This window comes from Parasteatoda tepidariorum, chromosome 6 (assembly GCF_043381705.1).
Source record: "Parasteatoda tepidariorum isolate YZ-2023 chromosome 6, CAS_Ptep_4.0, whole genome shotgun sequence".
Lineage (NCBI taxonomy): Eukaryota > Metazoa > Arthropoda > Arachnida > Araneae > Theridiidae > Parasteatoda > Parasteatoda tepidariorum.
In genome coordinates this window covers 60091335-60112028 of record NC_092209.1, presented here as the reverse complement: position 1 = coordinate 60112028, position 20694 = coordinate 60091335, and positions in this window count along the sequence as shown.

The following is a 20694-nucleotide window of genomic DNA, read 5'->3' as shown; positions in this document are numbered from 1 at the left end:
TTGAATCCTATCGAGCACGTTTGGGATGCTCTAGGGAGGCGTGTATCTGCCATCAATCCGCCCCCTCAGACCCTTGCCACGCTTGCAACTGCTTTACAAGAGCAATGGCTCTCACTTCCTATTGAACTGATAGACCGCATAATTGAAAGCATCACACATCGCTGTTTGTGCTGTATTGCTTCTAGAGGCAATCATATTCCATATTAAAGGTACTTTTTCTATTGCAAACCGATACTTCCAATTTGTTTATTTTATACATGTGCTAATTTCTATACTACTATTAATGTCTGATAATTTCTTTTTATGTTGTTTAATACCTTACTATGTGTTGTATATTGTGGGTAAGTTTCATAAAATTCCATGTGTAATTTAAAGAGTTATCGCGATTTTTGTGAATTTTCCTTAATTTATGATAACCAGTGTATATATAGATTAGTCACCTACGGTGATTCGTTGGTTTGCTTTACAAATAAATCTGTAAAACAAGCCTGTGATGCCTTCAGTCATGTTTTTTTGCTGAAAAGACATACATAGTTGAATTTTATTAAAAGCAAATTGAAAATTTATGTGTTTAATGAGATTTTTGAGTAAAAATTCGTGCTTTATTTTCTCGTTTTTGAAAGACTTTTATTCTATTGAATGCTTATCTTTATTTTATTAAATACCTTATACAATAGATATTAGTTGTGAATAATAAAATGGCAAAATGATTGTATAGAATGATATTTTATAGAACTGTGGCAGCCTGCGTGATTCAAACATTTTACCTGTTCAATGTCCAAAATGGGCTGATATACACAATAATTCCTTGAGATTATAATGCCTCTAATAATTTTTTCTGCAAAAAGATTATTTCAGACTTAATTACTTCGAATTTAATGGGAATCGAGGAGAGATAATTAGTTACTTAAAGAGAAAGTTAAATAAGACAAATTTAAGTAAAGATTTCGAAGGGACATTGGTATGGGGTTATTTTCACCTTAAAAAATTAACCCCTTTTCTGTCAAATAATTTATTATTATTTTTTTTTTAGAATTTCAGACTCAAAAAGAGCAGTTTTTTTATCTCCGAAAATAAATGTATGTTCTTAATTCAAAAATGCAAAATATTTTTGTCAGCAAGCAGTTGTTTGCTTGACCTATTGGTTATTATCTGATTGGAATTATCTGATGTCCCGTCCACTGATCTCCAGTTTTACCTGCAATGCACAGAAGTTTCATCTTAAAAAGTACACTCTGATAACATATTTATTAACTCCATTGCTTTAAGGTGGTTAAGATAAATACCTGCTCAAAATAGTTATTGAAATTAGGTAAAAAAATATTTTAGGAAATACTTTTCGCTTGATAAATCAGAACTATCATCTTCCGTCTGAGAAAATATGAATTTACTGTCCATAGACCACTCTCTGAATACTTCATAACATTTTTGACTTGTAACAGTAACACTAATGAATGCGAAATTATAGAAAGGACAAAATGATTTTGATTTCAATTCAAGGTGAAAAATCTTGCAGCGAAAATTGCGAAGAAATCGGGACAAGTTGCGGCATCTCTTAGCAATATTCAGAAATTCAAAAATAATCGCGGCATTTAAAGAGACGTGTTAGTAGCGACGAATTCAGTTTCAATGATGAAATTTTCCTCTTCGTCGCATGTCATGCGACGCTGATTATATGGGCACGAAAACGCTGAATGTTTGAATGAGACTTCGAAAGAGAAAGGGTTAAACCTCCGAAAGGTAAACCAGCAATTGAAAAGTGCTGAAATACAGATAAAGGTGAGAAAAATTTATATATATATATATTTCTCTTACACGGCGACAAAAAAAAGCCTCAGTACAACTCCCCGAATGGCAACGCTAGAAAATCAACCAATGATTGACGCAAAAAATTTCACACGTCAAATCTAGCTGAGGTGGCTCAACATATAGCGCTTTTAAAAGCGGAAACTGAAATAACCTTAAGCTAGGCAGAAGTGAGTAGTCTTTGTCGATAGGTCTCAGTTTTAGTATTTTGTCGAAAGCGCTTTTCTTCACGAATTTATATATTACGAATTTATTTGACGATTTTTGATTTATATCACGAATTTATTTGTTTTATTATTGTTATTAGTTATTCATTAAAAAATGAGTCTCAGTCAATGAGTCTTTATTTGAATTCGAATTTATTTTAATGACTTAGTATTTACTAAAAAGATGTAATTGTCTTTTTTAAAAAAAAGTTGTTATATGGATTTGAATTATTGTTTTGAATTCTTAGAATTTTGTGTATTTGCAATGTTCCTAAGTTAGTAGCAAGCGAAGCAAACCATATAAGATTTCGTAGCAATTTTCGGGGGTTGGCGAGCGTTAGCGAGCAGGGGGCGCAGTCCACTAGTCGAAATGTATTTTGCTTCTTTTATTAATGTGTCATTCTATTCGATAACTATAAGTAGGAAAAGTATTGTAATATAGACCATTTTTAATGCAAAATTTAATAATTCAAATAATTTAGAGAGTTCTTGAATGTATTTTACGCTTCCTCTAAGTATAATATTTCTTTATGAATGAGTTCTGTCATACGCTTTAGAGAAAAAAAATTATGTACGAAAAATCTCTTTAAGGATCATCATAGTGTTACACCTTATACCTTTGGTTGTTACTTTTTGGATCAGAAAAATTAGTCATTTTTAGTTCTTTTTCTTTGAAACTTATTGGTTGATTGAGTTTAAATTTTCATGCAATTAAAAATATCCTTCCTGTTGCCCTTATACAATACAAGATGAATTAAATAATCATAAACATTATAGTTCATCAGTAAATATAAACAATATATGACTTAAATAAGAGCATAAAATCTTTACCTAATGTTAGTGGTACAGTTCACATGAAAATAGGTTTAGGCTAACTGTAACTATTGCACGTACCCTAAATCTGTTAAAGGTACAATACAATGAATGCTCCAAGGTTAAATAAGCATACATTTTTTAAGGGACCTGGAATAATTTTTAAGGAATAAAACCTGATGTGGTCATGAGCACAGCAGATAGAACCTGTTGTTACAGGTATCAACTACAAATACTAAATGCATATTAGTACAGCAGATAGAATCTATTGTTACAGGTATCAACTACAAATACTAAATGCAAATTAATACAGCAGATAGAATCTGTTGTTACGGGTATCAACTAAAAATACTAAATGCAAATTCATTGCACAGATCTGAGTTACAACTTTCTCTCCAACATATTTTACTATATTAAAGCAATTATAAGAATATTATAGAGTATAAGAATAAGTATGTACTTTCTTTACTTCAATAAATAAAGCATACGAATTAAAAAGTTACTTTTATTATATGAAATAGAACAAATGAATCAAAGGAATGAATAGAAGGATTTTTTTTGCTCCTATTTTGTTTTCTAATAGCATATTTATATTTCTACAATTTATTAATTTTAAAATGCATATAGTGTATTAGATGGTTATCATTTATAGGGAAAAATCAATGATCGTCACCGGATGTAGGCTGACTAAATATTAAAAAATGGCGATTGAAAATTTCTCGGTAATTGCACCTCATGAGCTCCGAAAATGCATCCCATGAGCTCCGAAAATACACCCCATATGCTCCAAAACACAGGCTTTTAATTTTTCGTATTATTTATTTCACGGGAAAACTACAATCACCGCCGGTTCAAGTTAATTTATGCTGGTTCTAAATTTCTAGGAAACTGAATTTAGTTATCATATTTAATTCCATATTAGTCGTTATTATTAGTCGAAGCCATAGTTAATTCCATTTAGACGGATAATAGTCGAAAGTAATCTAATTAATATAATTTTAATCATTATGATTACAGTTATTTGAGATTTATATTGTAACTAATAAATTTTGTATTTATTAATAAACATACATCTTATAATGCATTATTAGAATAAAAACTCACATCCAAAATTTTATTAGTTTAAAACGATATTTGAATTTTATATATCATTTTTAGTGTTTTGCTGGAGAATTCCGGGAAAATTTCCTTCACTTTAGAAAAAAAAACCATGCAGCATTTACCTGACTTTGAAAAATAGTTCGAAAGGACTGATTAACATAAATAATATCAATGATTTTTTTCCAATAATTTAGAATTTCCAATTTTTGAAAAAGCGGTGATAAGTTTTTAAAAGTGGCGACTATTAAAAATGCTTTTGATGGTTACTGGCCGGTAATACAATTTCATTTTTTTGCTCTATATAATGGCTAAATAATTGGACATTTTTATTTGATCGTTATGATTTAGAGAAAAGTAACAGATGGTAATAAAAATTATGTTAAATTAATGACGTTTTTTGAAACTAGATTAGAGTTTCTTAAGAAAAAACATACAATTTAATGGTACAAATTAAAAAAATATGCAAAAAGCTAAGACTGAAATGAACACATAGAAGAGGGGGAAAAAAGGTTAAATTAAATGTGTTTAAGTTTTAAATTTTAACAATTGTAGACATTTTTATTGTTAAAAAATATTTTTCATTATTCTACAATTAATCGCAATAAACAGCACATTATAAAATTTCAGTAAGCTTAATTAATACCAAATCTTATTGTCGTAATTTTAAAATTATTGACGCTTTTGTATAGGAAAGTTGGATTTTCCATATAGAAAAGAAAAAATTATTCCATGACAAGTATTTTTTTAAATTAAAATAGTTAAACTTAAATTTAAAAACATAAGCAATTGAAAGTATAAGTAGTAAAGCAGAAATGCAAAAATAAAAATTAATAAATGTAAAATTCGTAACACTTTAGTACATAAATATACAGGTATAGGACAAAATAATAGGAACACCTGTACATAGTACCACTATGCTCAGGTGTTCCTATTATTTTGTCCTATTCCTGTAATAATAAAATTTTAAATTTAAAATTAAAAAAAATCTGCAAAAAAAAGTTCCGTGTAAGTATAAAGATAGTATTACAAAAAAGTAAAAATAGCAACATTTAAAAATGAAGAACAGTAAAATAAAAATATGAAAAAATTTAATTAAAAAAATAGTAAAACTCAAAAGTAGAAATAAAATAAATAAAAAAATTGTTAAATTGCATTGTAAAAATATTATAAATTAAAATGTAAAAATAGTAAAATTTAATTGTTAGGAAGATTTTGTCTTCCCATTTGATAAATTGCTCACAAGAATGGTTTAAAAGCTTACACGTCTATGTATAATTTATTGTACATGGCACGCATAGAAGATAGTAGTGTCGTATAAAATGTTTTCTTCTTTTAAAATTTTTATAAATATATTTAAAATGCATTCATTACATTACTTTTCATCTTCCCAGCATTTGCTAAACCTCGAAAATAAAAAGAACAATCTTCATTTTCTTAATGCTACTTTTATCCTAATTGATTTCTTTTATTGAACAAAGCAAATACTTTTTTATGCTTTTCAGCGTTCTTTTGTTAAAACAAAAAAAACTGGGCGCAGTTTTTTAATACCTTTATCACTAGGATTATTCAACCAATTTGTATTACCGACACGTATTTTACTCCTCCATTCTAATAAAATAAACGGCTCCCACGATATTTTCCCGTTCCCGTACGCCAATTGCAAATTCCAAAGACAAGGCTTAAAGTATTATGTCTAAAAATATTTCAAGAGTATACGAGTAGAATGATTCAATTCCATTTTAGTCCCTTTTAACGTTACACATGGTTTCAAAATTCTAGAACATCCGTCTTTATTTATAGCATTTGAAAAAGTAATAAATTTGGTAGTTTGAGAGAACACTCCCAATAAATTGAAAAAATTTATTGCTCCCATAACGACGTTTATTAAGCATTAAAAAAATAAGGGAATATACAGATTGAAAAGAATATTTTATACAGTGAAAAATAAGTTTTTATTATCGTATCAAAATTTAATTTCCGAATATAAATTTATAATTCATAATTCTAAACAGTAGGCTGCAGGTTTATAGGTTTGAAGTGTAAATTCTAGTTTCTAAAGCCTTATTGAAAATTCCTTTATACTGGGTGTTTCATATTCGCCGCTTTTTACATCTAATTTTTAGATCTGTGGGGATTTTAAATATAGTCTATGTCAACCTTCATCTCTCAAATGGTACCTCTTGATTGAATCAATTTAACATGTCTTACATACTAGTGATTTGATATTTAATATTTATAGTGGTAGTTACGCCACATTACTCGTCTTCCAGAATTTTATCTTTAATCGAATTCGATGAACGGATACCACTAGTTGATTCATGCTGTTTCGCTCGAATCGAAATATTCATGCAAGTTGAACGATTCTGTCTTAACCCATTGACGCACATGGGACGCCGGTATGCATTTATGTACCTTAAAATCTTTGGATACGTTGAATCCACTGTATCACATTGGATTCATCCACTGTATCACAAAATAAGTTTTTATTATCGTATTAAAATTTAATTTCCGAATATAAATTTATTGAGTCTGCGAACAAGTGTATACTAAACCTATTAAAATGAGCTAATGAAACTTATAATTTTATTTAGAATTGTTTCGCTAAGTACAAAAGATCTTGCAAAAATTCAAAAATAATGTGAAGTATATAATATAGGAAATAAACAGGAACATTTAAAAAGAGTGTCTTTCTACGGTTAATTAGCTTCGACAAATGCTCCTGGAATCTTTTTTTCCAAATCAAAAAACTCAACAATAATTCTTACTATCTTTATCTACGAAATTTAAAGACGAGGAAAATAAATTTATGATTTATAGCTAAATAAGGTTAAAATAGAGACTTCATCGAGAAAACTCGTTTTTTTTAAAATGTGTCTCTGAGTCTTTCTTCCCTCTGTTTCTCACTGATTGAAAACAAAACGAAATTAATCTAAGAAATTGCCTTGATTAAGAAGTTGTGTGAAGAGATAAAATTTTGGTTTCGAAACATTTCTTTTAGCAATACTCTATGAATGGACAAATGGCAACTTTGTTTCAAAACTTCGTTCTTTTATCGAGTTTTTGATCAGTTTCCAGCAGATCACCTGAGTCTACCATCACTGGCTTAGGTCAGTGTGCGGGTGGTGGTCCACTAAGGTTGGCCTGCGAATGGACCGAGGGTGCGTGGCATTGGTCCTCGCCAAACTGTTCCACAAAAAAAAATTCTCGACTGCATATAAGCAGCTCGCAGTATAAGTAGCTTCATATCATATAAGTAGCTCACAGGTCATCGAACTACCGAAGCTGGGGTGATCCGAGGATCAAAATTGTAATGGCATGTCCTCGGATAATCCCCACAGGGATGCTTCTCAGACCATCGCTAACAGCCCATTGTGCAGCTCTAGAGCGATCAACTACAATTACAACTACATCGAGTTTTTCTGTTCGCAACTGTCACAAATCATGATCATGCTAAAAAAGCTACTAAGATTTATTTTAAAGTTTACTTTTTAGATCACTGTAGTGCCATCTACAAGCAACAACAAGAACTACAGCTTACGAGAGCAGCTCTGTTCGCAACCGTCTCAAATCATGATCATGTTATGAAAGCTTTTAATATTTATTTTAAAGTTTACTTTTTAGATCATTGTAGCGCCATCTAAAGGCAATAACAAGAACTACAGCTAACTCGAAATTTTTCGATTTCGACTGGTTCGATCCTCGGGCCGGGCAAGGTTGACTGAGCCTTTCATCCTTTCAGTGGGTCGATAAATGAGTACCAAGCATGCTTAGGAACTAAACACTGGAGGTTCCGCTTTCGGCTGATCACCTAACCGGAACATCTGCTTCTGTACCCCAGAGCCCAAGGTCAAGAAAACTGAGATGGGCACAGTAGGCCTTGGCCCTTTTTGGGCTGTCGCGTCGCTGAGTTTAGTTTAGTTCGTTATATAACGCTTTTATTCTCTTACATTTCAACTAAAAATGGACTATAAATGTCTTTATTAGTTTATAAATTAGACAAAATTAAATATTTGTATAAATTCTACAAAAAATTTGTTTTCCAGTGTTGTCCTTTCCCTGGCAGAGCGCGGATATCACCAAGGTAAGTAAAACAAAATTTCTTCTGAAATGGAAACTTAAAACTCCCCAAAACAAGTTTCGTATTGTCGATTCAAATCATTCTTTTATTAATGAATATTCGGTTCATTTTGATTAATTACTCAAAAAAATAAATACACACTATCCTCCAATATCAATAATAATATAAAATATATTGTTTGCTGTCAAATAAAACTGAAAGAAGATTGAAAAGAAACAATAATGAAAATTAGAAATGTTAGATGGATTACGATTTTAATGAAATTGAATCACAAAAATGGTCTTAGAGATAAAAGTAATTTGCAATTATAATTAAATAAGACCCCAGGAACATTTTGGATTACAAACTGGGTTAAAAAAAGGTTTTTTGATTTTTTTTAAAAAATACTTAAGGATTTTATCGAATTAGTTTATTTAAATTATTGTGGTTAAATGTTCTAGAAAAATAAAAAAAAATTATTTTACGATAAAAAACTGCAGTGAATTTGGTTAAATAAATTCTTTTCGGAATGTACTTTTTTAAAGCAAATTTATTTAAAACTACTTTGGCAAACGTTCAAACAAAAATAGATTTAACTTTTCCATTCTATAAGCATTAAATATTGCTTTTGTAAATACTTAAAAGTTCTGAAACTAGCGTAAAAATTAAAAGTGGAAATAGGGAAAAATAAAAGTATTTGTTTAAAGCTGGTTACTAATAATACTTATCTGTAACCGTGCCAAGCAAACTTGGTTTTGAAATTTAAATAGGAATTAAAGTTTTGCTTCAAAGAACGTCTTAGATAAAAAAAAAGCTTATTTATTTTCCTTTCAGATAAATCAGTTTTCAATATTTTACATAAGTTATAATAAAACTGAAATTTTTGTTTCTAAAACATAAATTTTTTGTGTGGAAATTTTTAATCATTAAACTTATTTATTTTAAGAGTGAATTTTTTTTGGAAAATGCTAATCTAGATTTAAAATTATGACCGAAACTCAATTTTAAGGAATCAAAGTTAGTTTTTTTTTTTTACTATTTATTAAAAATACATCAACTATACATTAGAAATATTTAAAAAATACAAAGACCTAATAAATATCCCCAGAGATATTTTATTCTCAACCAAATGTTATGTTTGAAAGAGTATATATCAATAAATATATTTAAGACCATATAGTACAATAAATCACTCTTTATGCGCTTCTCAATTTATTCATCGTTTTATTACAGTTCCAGTTCATTCTTAATTAATATTATGTTGCAATGGTACATTAATACGAAGGAAAAAACATATATTGCTTATACGTAGTTTTTTCTGTAATTTTAGTTTGTTCGTTAAAATGCATTTATTTAGATTTGATTCAAAACTAAAAAGAAATTTTCTCCTTCAATTATTTTTTGACTTAAATGTCAAACTGTATCGAAAGTGTTGTATAAATTTGTGTACTCAAACTTTTCTCTAAATAAGAGTTAAAGGTTTGAATTTTTTCACTTTTCTAACCGATGTTTTCTATATCAGTCGAATATATATTAATCTATTGAAATTTCAGTCATACGTCTTTTCATTTATACCTCGATTTAAATCGGTCTCCTGAAAGGGCATATACGGTGATAACGGCATATACGGTGATATTATATGACCGGCGAGAGTCTCATTTAAAGAATAATTCTTAAATTCACTCCCTCATTTACTTGCTGCTACACTTTTGCTTTTAGATTTAATGTTGCCATGTTCAAAAATGTTGTTGTTGTAGTTTTATCACGTCGCATTAGAAATACCCAATGGGCTATTGGCGACGGTCTGGGAAATATTCCTGAGTATGATCCGATGACAAGCCATCACAATTTCGATCCTCTTAAGAAGGGGTGGCTCTCCCGCTTCGGCAGCCTGACGACCTGAGCTAGAAATCTATGACTTTAAGGCAGAACAGTTTAAAGAGGGTCAATACCGCACAACCTCAGTCCCTTCACGCACAGATATAAGTGGTCTCCCACCCGCACCCTGACTGCAGCAAGTGAAGTTTCACTTTGGTGATCTGCTCTGAACCATGTCTTACTGATTAGTTCGCTGCGTGACATTGTTCCGAAATGATGGAAAATGTAGTAAACAAATACATGTAATAAACGCGTTTTATTATACATTTTATTAATAATTATTTTCGAAATACACAGCCCTCATAGTGACGATTGCAAACACAGTACACTATTTATTGTAATATATTATAAGGTAAAAATCTGCCTGGTTGTATGTTCGCTAATAACTAGAAAACGAGAGAACTGATTTGGATTGTATCTTTTCGAACGTTTGCAAATTTTCAAGCAATGGCTTGTAAAAATTCCTCTCGTTTTTCCGATTTAAAAACAGTGTCAAAATTACGAAATTTCATTGATAGAAACCATTGTTATAGATTAAAATTTGCGCTGTCATGGAAACAGCATTTTTTCAAAATATATAAAAAAAATAGAAGCGAAGAGAAGACTGGAAAAATTTAAATACCCTTAAAGCTTGCAAAAATTTCAGCTGAAGTGCAGATGTAAAGGGTGTTAGAAATAAATATGCAGTCTTATAGGTAAATTATCGAAAATTGAAAGAAATTTTGTATTTCATTGTCAGTGGTAATGTTGCTCATAGCCATTTTTATTTGTCCAAACGCCATTTCAGTTGAAATACTTTTAAATTTACTAAATTATATAACTTTTTAGCACCAACTATTATTAATAATAATTTTTTAACATCTTTTTTAATCACGTTTCACAAATCATCAAACTTCATATTACCCTTTAAAGAAAAATCCTTTAAATTTTTTTTATCCTTAAAATATCACAAACTAGCAGAATTTAAATCTTTTTTTCTCTAATGCCCATCTGGAGAATGACTTACGTCATGCAGGCATCAGAAGGGCAGATTTGTTGGACACTCTTTCAGGGGCACCATATTAGGTGGGTCAACGTTGCTCCCACAGTAAAGACAGATAGTACAGAGAAGGAAAGAACATCCATGCCTTGCCCGGGATTCGAACCCTGAACCTTTCTGATGCAAGGGCAGTTCCCTAACCCCTACACAGGACGGTCGGTTAATAAAATTTGAATGAAATATTAAAAAAAATCAGTACTTATCAGTAATTGATACCATAAAACAAAGTTTGCCAACTAGTAGAACAATGTCAGGTTTCACTGGATTAAAATAATACACATAGGCGCATCGAATATTGCAATATCGTGAATATTGCACAGTGTAATAATTATTGATTACGGCATTATTGTGAAGGTTGTTAAATTTTATTTGGGTAACAAAAATATTGATATCAATATAATTCGAAAAATCTTTTTCCAACTATTTTTCAGCGGTTGAAGTGTAGGAAATTTTTTACTTTCTTTAACTCAGATTCTTACAGAACATGGAAATTTTAACTGCTACTTGTTAAGGTTTAGTTTAGTAAATTGCAATTTTTGTTCTTGTGGTCAGGAAAAACTGTAGACCACTTATATACTTTATTGTAATTTATATTCAAGTTAAAGAGAAAACTTAAAAATCCACTGAGACAATTCGGTATTTCTTGGAAACATATTCTATCCTCGTTTGTTAGATGCGCTGAAAATTTAATATTTTACGCAATTTTGTTTAAAACTTAAAATTTTTATTTTGTTGCTTTTCCTTTTTATAATTGCCTTTAGCCTACTTGAATTACAATCTGAGAATTGATGGATGGTGTGTAAATGCGTCCTCCCTGAAAAACGGGATGTGACATATGTGTGATGCAGAAGTCTAATTCTTGGCCATAGATGACGTGCTGGAATAATAAGTTTGCCTTAAAAGAGCTTTGTCAGTAGTATAGTATTGACAAGTAGCATAAGACTACAACTTTGCACTCTTACATCTGTAAGTCTTATTTTATACTTTGTGAGACAAGAAGAGATGTAACCAATTTTAATAAAAAAAATACAGAAATGAAATCAACTTGGAAAATATCGCGAATTATTTTTAACACTGCATTGCGATATTAAAATTTGTTCTAATTAGTCATGGGTGTTACAGAAATTTGTGTTTGGGGACAACTCGAAAAAGCAATTGTCAAAACGTGATCGTTATAACCGATAAATAGAAGATGAGAGGTTTTATACCAATATCGGATGGCAGTTGCAAACGTACATAATTTATATATTTAAGTATATACATTTGCGACTTAGATCAATTATGCCTCAACACCTGTGTCTTAATATTTGGAAAGGTTTTTAATAGTCAAAATCTTACTCCTAAGCTTAAAAAATTAAATAAAACTCGCTGTCAAGTTAAAGTCCTACATAAATCAAAGACTGATTTCAACTCTTTAACGTAAATATTCATTTACTTGGAAATTCTGTCTATTAGTTCTTCAACAGAGTCGTTAAGCTAAATTATTTTCTTTTAAAGTTTAGTTTATTGCTTTCAAATGTATTGTTTACTGCTTAAGTTAAAAGAATACACAGATCTAAAAATATTTATATTATTAATGCTCTTCTCATTACGGTGAAAAAAAAAACAAGTCTTTTGGTACAAGTTTTCTTTTTACAGTTATAAACTCGAAAATAGTTGGGGAGCGTTGTCTCGAGGTGGACGATTGCTGTCACAATCTGCACCCTGATCTGAATATTGATATAGTTTAAAGAAAGAACTACCCTTGCTCCAAAGTTGAAGGCCATCTGCTGTTATGGAAATAAAAAATAGTACATGAAATAGTTAAACCTCGTAACCATAATCACTACCCCTGCTCCGGACGAATGGCGAGGGGAGTCCTTTCCATAGATAAACTATAGTGTACTATTTGCTGCCACCAGTGCTTAGCTCTGATTATCAATCAAAAATGGGAAAGTCAAATTTCTCAAAGTCTGTAGAACATGCTACGAATTCCCAAAACTTTCTTGCCTAATATGAATTATATTATTGATAGTAAACAGTGCTGAAGACTATTAATAGCATTTTACGGTATCATAAATTACTAAAAAAATATAATTTTAAACTGTAGAGAGAAAAAATAAGTTTGTAGAAGAAAGTTCAAGAGCATGATTACTTGTGAGACAATTGTGGTTAAAAGTTTCTTTTATTAAACTTTTTTATCATTTAAAAATAGATTAATTTACTTTTTCCTGTATCAATTGTTAGAACTCATATTTCTAATATTTGCTCGTAATACACAAGTTTAAATAATTTTTAATAAAACTAAATATGACAAAAATGAATGCTTATAAAATATAATTCTAATTCATACTTGTTAAAAAATTATTTAAGATTCAAAGAAGAAATAGTTATCTTATATTATAACCTGCTACAATGTATATAATAACAATAAACGACTCATAATACAAGCTGCAACTATTTGTTTACGACTACAAAGCAAATGCTATGTTTCAAACCTTTTTTGTGTAGAATTAAATGAATCATTAAAACAACTTTTTCAAGAAAATGTATTTATACCTATGCAAAATTCAAATAGAACATTTTTAGGGAGGAAAGAAAACTTAAAATGTTGTTAACAATTGAACAAAAAATTCAATGTAACTGCTGTTGATATTATTAAAGATGCAACGTTTTAAAAGAACGCAATAATTAAAACTTACACATAAAGATTGAAAACTATTGTGTATTATCGATTAGATTCAGTCCAAGAAAAACAAAAGTAAAAGTTTTTACGTTGGATAAATGCATTCTAACACAAGTTTCTTTCCTTACAACAATTTAAAGGCATTATAAAAACAATTTTTAAATATTTTGAACAGTTTATTAATATTTAAAACATTTCTTATTTAAAAAAATAATTAATATTTAAGTAAAACTTCTCGTATGTTGCAAATAAAAGCCTTAAATATATAGATTTTAAATTCTATTTGTTTGAATAAAGGTAAATAACAATAATGAAGCACTCACATGTATTTTAAAGCACAATTTAATAACTTGACTTTAAATTCATAAATACTGCATTGCAATTTTTAATTTTCTGACTTATTAAACAAATTTTTTTTAAAACTTAAGTGTGTAAAATACTCACGTAATACAATCTCAGGTAAAATTGTATATAACAAGACTGCCGTATCGAATTATCGTATAACTAAGGATTAAAATGAAGATAAAATGTATAAAACAGTACTGATTTTACGAATCTAAAAAGTTAGCAATGCATGGACTTGCAGAAATTGTCTTGAAAGAATTTTAACCACGTAATTTTTTCACTTAAACTTTTTTTCCAACAGAACTTTCTTAAAACACAAAAATCTCTGAGTAAAAAAATCGAGGGTGATCATTTTTGTATATTATTCACATATTGAGTGCAGAGTGGAATTTCAAATGTCGCTGTTCGTTCCATATACTTCAAAAACATCTATAGATTATTTGTTATACATTTTCACATTTTTTACATCCAAATAGAATCAGTCTGATGGACAATTAGAATAATGAAGCCAAAATAGTTAACATTATCTAAAAATCAGCAGCAATTCTATCATTCTTAATTGATATATAGCCGAATGTAAATAAAGGCCATTAGATTACTTAAAGATGATAAGTGATATCAACAACGATTATAGGACAATAAGTACTAGAATGCTGATTAAGACTATGAGATTGCTGGGAATAAAAAAGGATAACAAAAAGTTATGTCCGTTAGATAAACAGTACTTTAACGTAAGATAAGTTCAGATGGTAATACTACTGTGAGATAACAATCATATAGACAGCATAAACAGTCAAAATGTAAAATGTGCTTGTTCAGTTGATGGGGAAAGCAATACAAGCACATACCGGTGACAGCTTAGGTTCAGAAAGTTTATCAAAATAGTCACAACCTATTTCAGTCATAAACATGCTAAAAAATTTATAACAATGATTAAAAATGTCGCATTATTCGAAACTCTTAAATGAAATTTAAAATGTCGTTAATCCTCTAATTAAAACGACAGTATTGCAACAATATAATAATTCAAATTGTTGAATACTGTGTACCTCATGAAGAGCATCTCATTGTGCCAGAGGATTGTTGCTATAATGATTTTATAAATTTTGTAGAGGATTTGTAAGATTGTTAACAGCTAAAGCTCGTACTTTAGCAATAATTGTTGGCACGGCGTGATACAAGGCATCTGAGAAACCTGATTGTGAAGCGTAAACTGCAAATAGTGCAATTGCTACAGCAAGTTCATAGTTCAAGTAAGGTGTGTAATGTACCAAAAGATATTCTTCGTAAATGGTAAGAATGGCAGCATCAAAAAGTGGTTGATCAATGGGTTGATTAGTCATTATATACGTATATCCAAATATATTAAAGTACTTGAAGAAAATATAAACCTCAAAGATTAGAGCCCGATCAAGATAGGCATAGTTAATGTCAACTAAATCATCACCATCGTCCCCACTAGACGATAAATATTCTTGAACATGCCATCGAACATTAATAGAATACTTATTTCTGCAAAACTGTACGACGTAATCTACAATCCGACTTGCAAATTTAAGATTCCATGTGAATGGATTCGACGAGTCGTTTACGGAAATTGGAGAAGGACGCTGAACGTCATTTCGAAGCAACTGTTGATTATTTCCCATTAATTTATTTGCGGGTTCTCCGATTACTCTGGGTATTTGCAAATATTTTTTTATAAATCTTAAATACTTGAAGCTTGTAATTCAGAATTAATTGATAATACAGCAAGACACAATGGGTATAAAATTTGTAATTGTAAATAGCACGACAACGAATCAAGTTTATAGTTGAAATGTATATGACAATTTTAAACATCGAAACCAGGATTAAACTTTTTTTTGAAAATTATACGACTCTGACAAAAATTATAGCTCAAGAGCGTATAACAATTACAACATCACCGGTCAGGTGGCCAAACGATTAGCGCGCCTGACTGCGAAGTCAATAGCCGTGGGTTCGAATCCCGCTCTGGGCATGGATGTTTTTCTCTCTCTTGTGTTGTCCTCTGTTGTGTGTGATGAGTGAATATGGTCCACCCTATGAATGGGTTTGCGGCAGTGTGGCGTGGGCAACGTTACTCGCCTCCATGACTTTGGTTCACTGGTTCCCCACTGGGTAATGCAAAATAAATAACAACTCTGGCATCTTCTAAGACGAAACGAATAAAGTTCAATGCCTGCCATTCGAAAAAAAACAACTACAACATCAAAATACAAGATTTCCCTCAACAGGAATTCATCAGGCCGGCCAGATGTCCGAGTATTTAGCTTGTCTGACTGCGGAGTCGAAGACTGCCGGTTCGAACCCCGCTTAGGCTGTTTCGTTCTCTCTCTCTCTCTCTGTGTGTTCTATGTCCTTTCTTCTGTGTGATTGTTCGTTCGTTGTAATGGAACTGGGAGTTCGAGGTCCTACGGCCCTTTTCTGTGTGATTGTGTAAATGTAACCCGCCCTATAAACGGGTTTGTGGTTGTATGACATGGGCGACGCTACTCCACCGCCGTGGCTTAGCCATAGGTGCTCACTGGGTAACGATAAGAGAGTAGCAATTCTGGCATTTCTGAGGTCAATGGGAAAAAGACCCAAGTGCCCGCCATTAACCAAAAAAAAATGTTCCTCAGAATATTATTTAGCTAAGAAATCGCATGGTAGCTTCACCAGTATCCATAACTGCATTCTCAAAAGTAATAGAGCATCAAAAACAATATTTCAATCAAGACCTTGTATGCTATTTCTATGAAATGGCAGAAGTTCTTCAGTTTAATTCCGGACACAAAACAGTTAACTATCGGGGCTTCCTAGGACGAGAGGTTCCCGAAAATCTTCCTGTAACATGGAGGTAACGGGTACAAATCTTTTCATTTCCCTAGATGTATCTTTTTTAATGTACATCCCTTAATTGTGCTAAATGTGTTTCAACTTTACATGGTGCAGTTGTCTGAATTGTGAAAAAAAAAGCTGATCGTAAGTTTAAGCATTTTGATGAACTGCATATTTTGTAGTTCTGAGGTTTTTGGAGATACACTAACTTATGTATGTCAGATTTAAAAAATTCGATGTCATTAAAGATGTGGATATCGGAGGAAAAGATAGGTAGGTAGATATTTTAATGACGTCGCACTAAAGCTGCACAATGGGCTATTGGCGAAAATCTGAGAGTGCCGCAGTGAACGGATAGCTTAGACACGGTTCCCAGCAGATCACCGAAGTCAAGCATCACTTGCTGCTGTTAGTGTGCTGGTGGGTGACCACTTGAACAAGTCTGCGTGAGGACCGAGGGTGTACGTTATTGGTCCTAGTTAAACTGTTCTACCGTGCTGCCAAGTGCTCGACTTCGCGTGCAGATTGACGGGCTACAGAAGCGGGGGTGGCGTTGCCATTCCTTCTGCAGAGTTAAAAATTGTGATGGCATGTCTTCGGATCATCCTCAGATATTTCCCAGACCGTCGCCAATAGCCCATTGTTAAGTTCTAGTGCTACGTAAATCAACTACAACAACAGCGACGATCTAATAAACATTCTTGAGGATTATCCGAAGACATGCCGTCACAATTTTGATCGTCTGTAGAAGGTATAGCTCTCCTACTTTGATGTTCCGGTGACCTAAACGTGATGTTAACCACTTTACGGTAGAACAGTTAACAAAGATCAATACCACGCATCCTCGGTCCCTACGCAGCAGCCAATGTTGTTTGACTTCGGTGTTCTATTGGGTTTGTTTTTTTTGTTTGTGGTTCATTTGCGTCGCACTAGAGATGCACAATGGGCAATTGGCGACGGTTTGGGTAACATAAATGAGAATAATCCGAAGACATGCCATTTTGATCCTCTGCAGAGGGGATGGCACCCCCCCTTCGGCAGCCCGACGAACTGCACATGAAGTCGAGCACTTTACGGTAGAACAATTTAACAAGGAACAATACCGCACACCCTCGGTCCCTACGCAGACTGATCCAAGTTGTCACCCTCCCGCACTATGACCGCTGCCAGTGATTCTTGACTTCAGTGATCTGCTGGGAACCGTGTCTTAACGATCAGTTCACTGCGGGATGGTGTTCTATTGGGAACTGTGTCTTCACGATCAGTCCACTGCGGGACGGTGTTCGATTGGGAACTGTGTCTTCACGATCAGTCCACTGCTGGACGGTATTCCATTGGGAACTGTGTCTTTACGACCAGTCCACTGCGGGACGGTGCTCTATTGGGAACAGAGACTTTACGATCAGTTAATTGCGGTACCGGGAAAAAGGATTGTATTGACTTTAGTTTACGAAGGAGTATGGTAACACATTTATAAGTGAGTATATATTTATTTTCGGGATTCGTGATTGCTAATACAATTTCAATTAACCCAAATTTAAATGTGGATAAGGGTTTTTTTATTGTTAGTAAAAATGTATTGTTCGTGATATAAATTTTAAATACTAAAGTTTTGAACTGGGAAAACAATTGGAATTGGAAAGTAATTTATTGATTTATTAAATTACCTATATTCGCAGGTTTATGGGCCAAACTTAGGCTAAGAAACCCTTATCAAGAAGAGCGACGGATAGAACAATTCAGAGAAAGACTTCACGTATCCAGGGTTACGACGGGATGTTAACCCGCCACCTCCGAGCCTCACACAGCGTTTGGCGGTCGATACCACTCAACCAGGGGGAGAAGCATTTTCCGAAAAGAATAAAAGAAATGGGACTAAAACTAAATAAACTAATTCTTAACCCCGCATAATGTGAAAATCATATGGTGCATATAAGCTAAATTGAATGGGATAAATAGAAATGGGAGTCAAACAAATGATAGTTAAACTAGTTCTTAGTAAGGTAAGATAGTTAGGCTTGTCTTAGTAAGAGTTAACTTAGTAAGTTAACCCTTACTAAGACAAAATATTTTTTTTCCAATGCCCACCTGTGTTACCATCCGTCAATTCAGGTATATACAGGGTGATTTTGTTGGCCTCTTTTTCAGAGACACCATATTAGGTGGGCCAACGTCGCTCCCACAGTGAGGACTGATAGTACAGAGAAGGAAAGAACATCCATGCCTTGCCCGGGATTCGAACCCAGAACCTTTCTGATGCAAGGACAGTTCCCTGCCCCCTATACAGGCCGGTCGGCTGAGAAAATATCAATTTGCGTTATAACTAAATTGGAAGTAAAAATAGAAAAAAAAATGGCAGTCAAACAAAAGAAACTTGTTCTTAACTCCACATAAGGTAAAATATCAAATGGTGTAATGAATTCAAGACTAAAATAAGCAAGAAATGGGAGTCGAGCAAAATCAAATGGTGTTATAAATTAAATTAGAAGCAGAAAGAGAAAGAAATAGGAGCCAAAGAAAATAAACTAGTTCTTTCAGGGCACAAAACACACATTTGTGTGATAAGGTAAATAATTTAAAGTGAATATAAATAGTGACATAGTGTTTAATATGGGAACTTTGACATTCACATTTTGTAAACATGCACCTAATGTAAGTTCTTATTCTTTTAAATCTGTTTTTATCAATGGTGGCTTAAGAAAAGCCATTGAAAGACAAGATGATCAATGGAGTGCCGGGACAGAAAGGTAAATTGCAAGTCTCCTTTTTTTTCGGTGAAAACATTAGATTGTTCTTATCTACTTCAGATAGGTCACGTCTTAGATTAATCAAACTTAAAAATAATGTCTGAGAATGATTAGAAAAGTATTTCGCCATTAAGTTTAGGTAATTTTTCATAAAGAGGTTTATAATAATTTAAATAATTTTTATGCAATTTTAGTTCCTTGGTTGCTAGTTTGAGATCAAAATACATTTCAGTAATTGCTAAATTATTGTAAGTAATTAAAAGTGTAGATTTTGTTATTTTGTGGCAGAATAGAAGAATGAATTTAGGCGAGTTTTGCATTTTATAAACTTTTATTTAAACTCTTATCCGTCGGATTTCTTTCTTTCTTTCTTTTTTTTGTTGAATTTCCGACAATGTAAAGGATAACTCATTAAATCTATTGGTTTAAGGTGTTTAAGATAAATATCCGCCTAAAATAATTATTAAAATTAAGTAAAAATTCTTTTGAAAGATAATTTTCGCTTTATAAAGCTGAACTATCCTTTTCCGACTGAGACATAATGAGTTTACTGTCCTTACTGTCTATTTTTGAATACATAACTATTTTAACATGCAACGGAAGCACTAATGAAAGAGAAATTTTAAAAAAAATGCAAAGTGATTTTGATTTCAGTTCAAGACTCACTCTGTAAATTGCGAAAAAAGTGAGACTGGTTGCGCCATCTCTTAGCAATATTCATAAATACAAAAGTAATCGCAGGATTTAAAGAGACGTGTAAGTAGCGACAAATTCAGTTTCAATGATGCAATTTTTATTCTCGTCGCTTGGGGACATTGAGAGACTATTGAAATAGTGCTTTAAGTTGCTTTGTATAATGAGGCAAGATACAATAATTAAATAAATAAAGCATTTCAATTATTTTAGATCTCATAACTGAGTTCGCATGTACTAATACGCAATCTTAATAATTTGAGTGACCAACCATAAATGTGCTATGATCTTTGTGCCACCGATATTTTAAGTTGTAAAATCAGGCACAAAAACATACTTAACTCTGAATAAATACTCATTTTTTCAATAATGTTTTGACAGAGGCTAGGATAGCCTGGCTGGTAGGGCACTGGGCCCATGTCCAAGAGTTCGTGGGTTCGATCTCCGCCGGCCGGAGAATCACCGTGTAGTAAATGATAACTGATGCACGTTCATTCTGT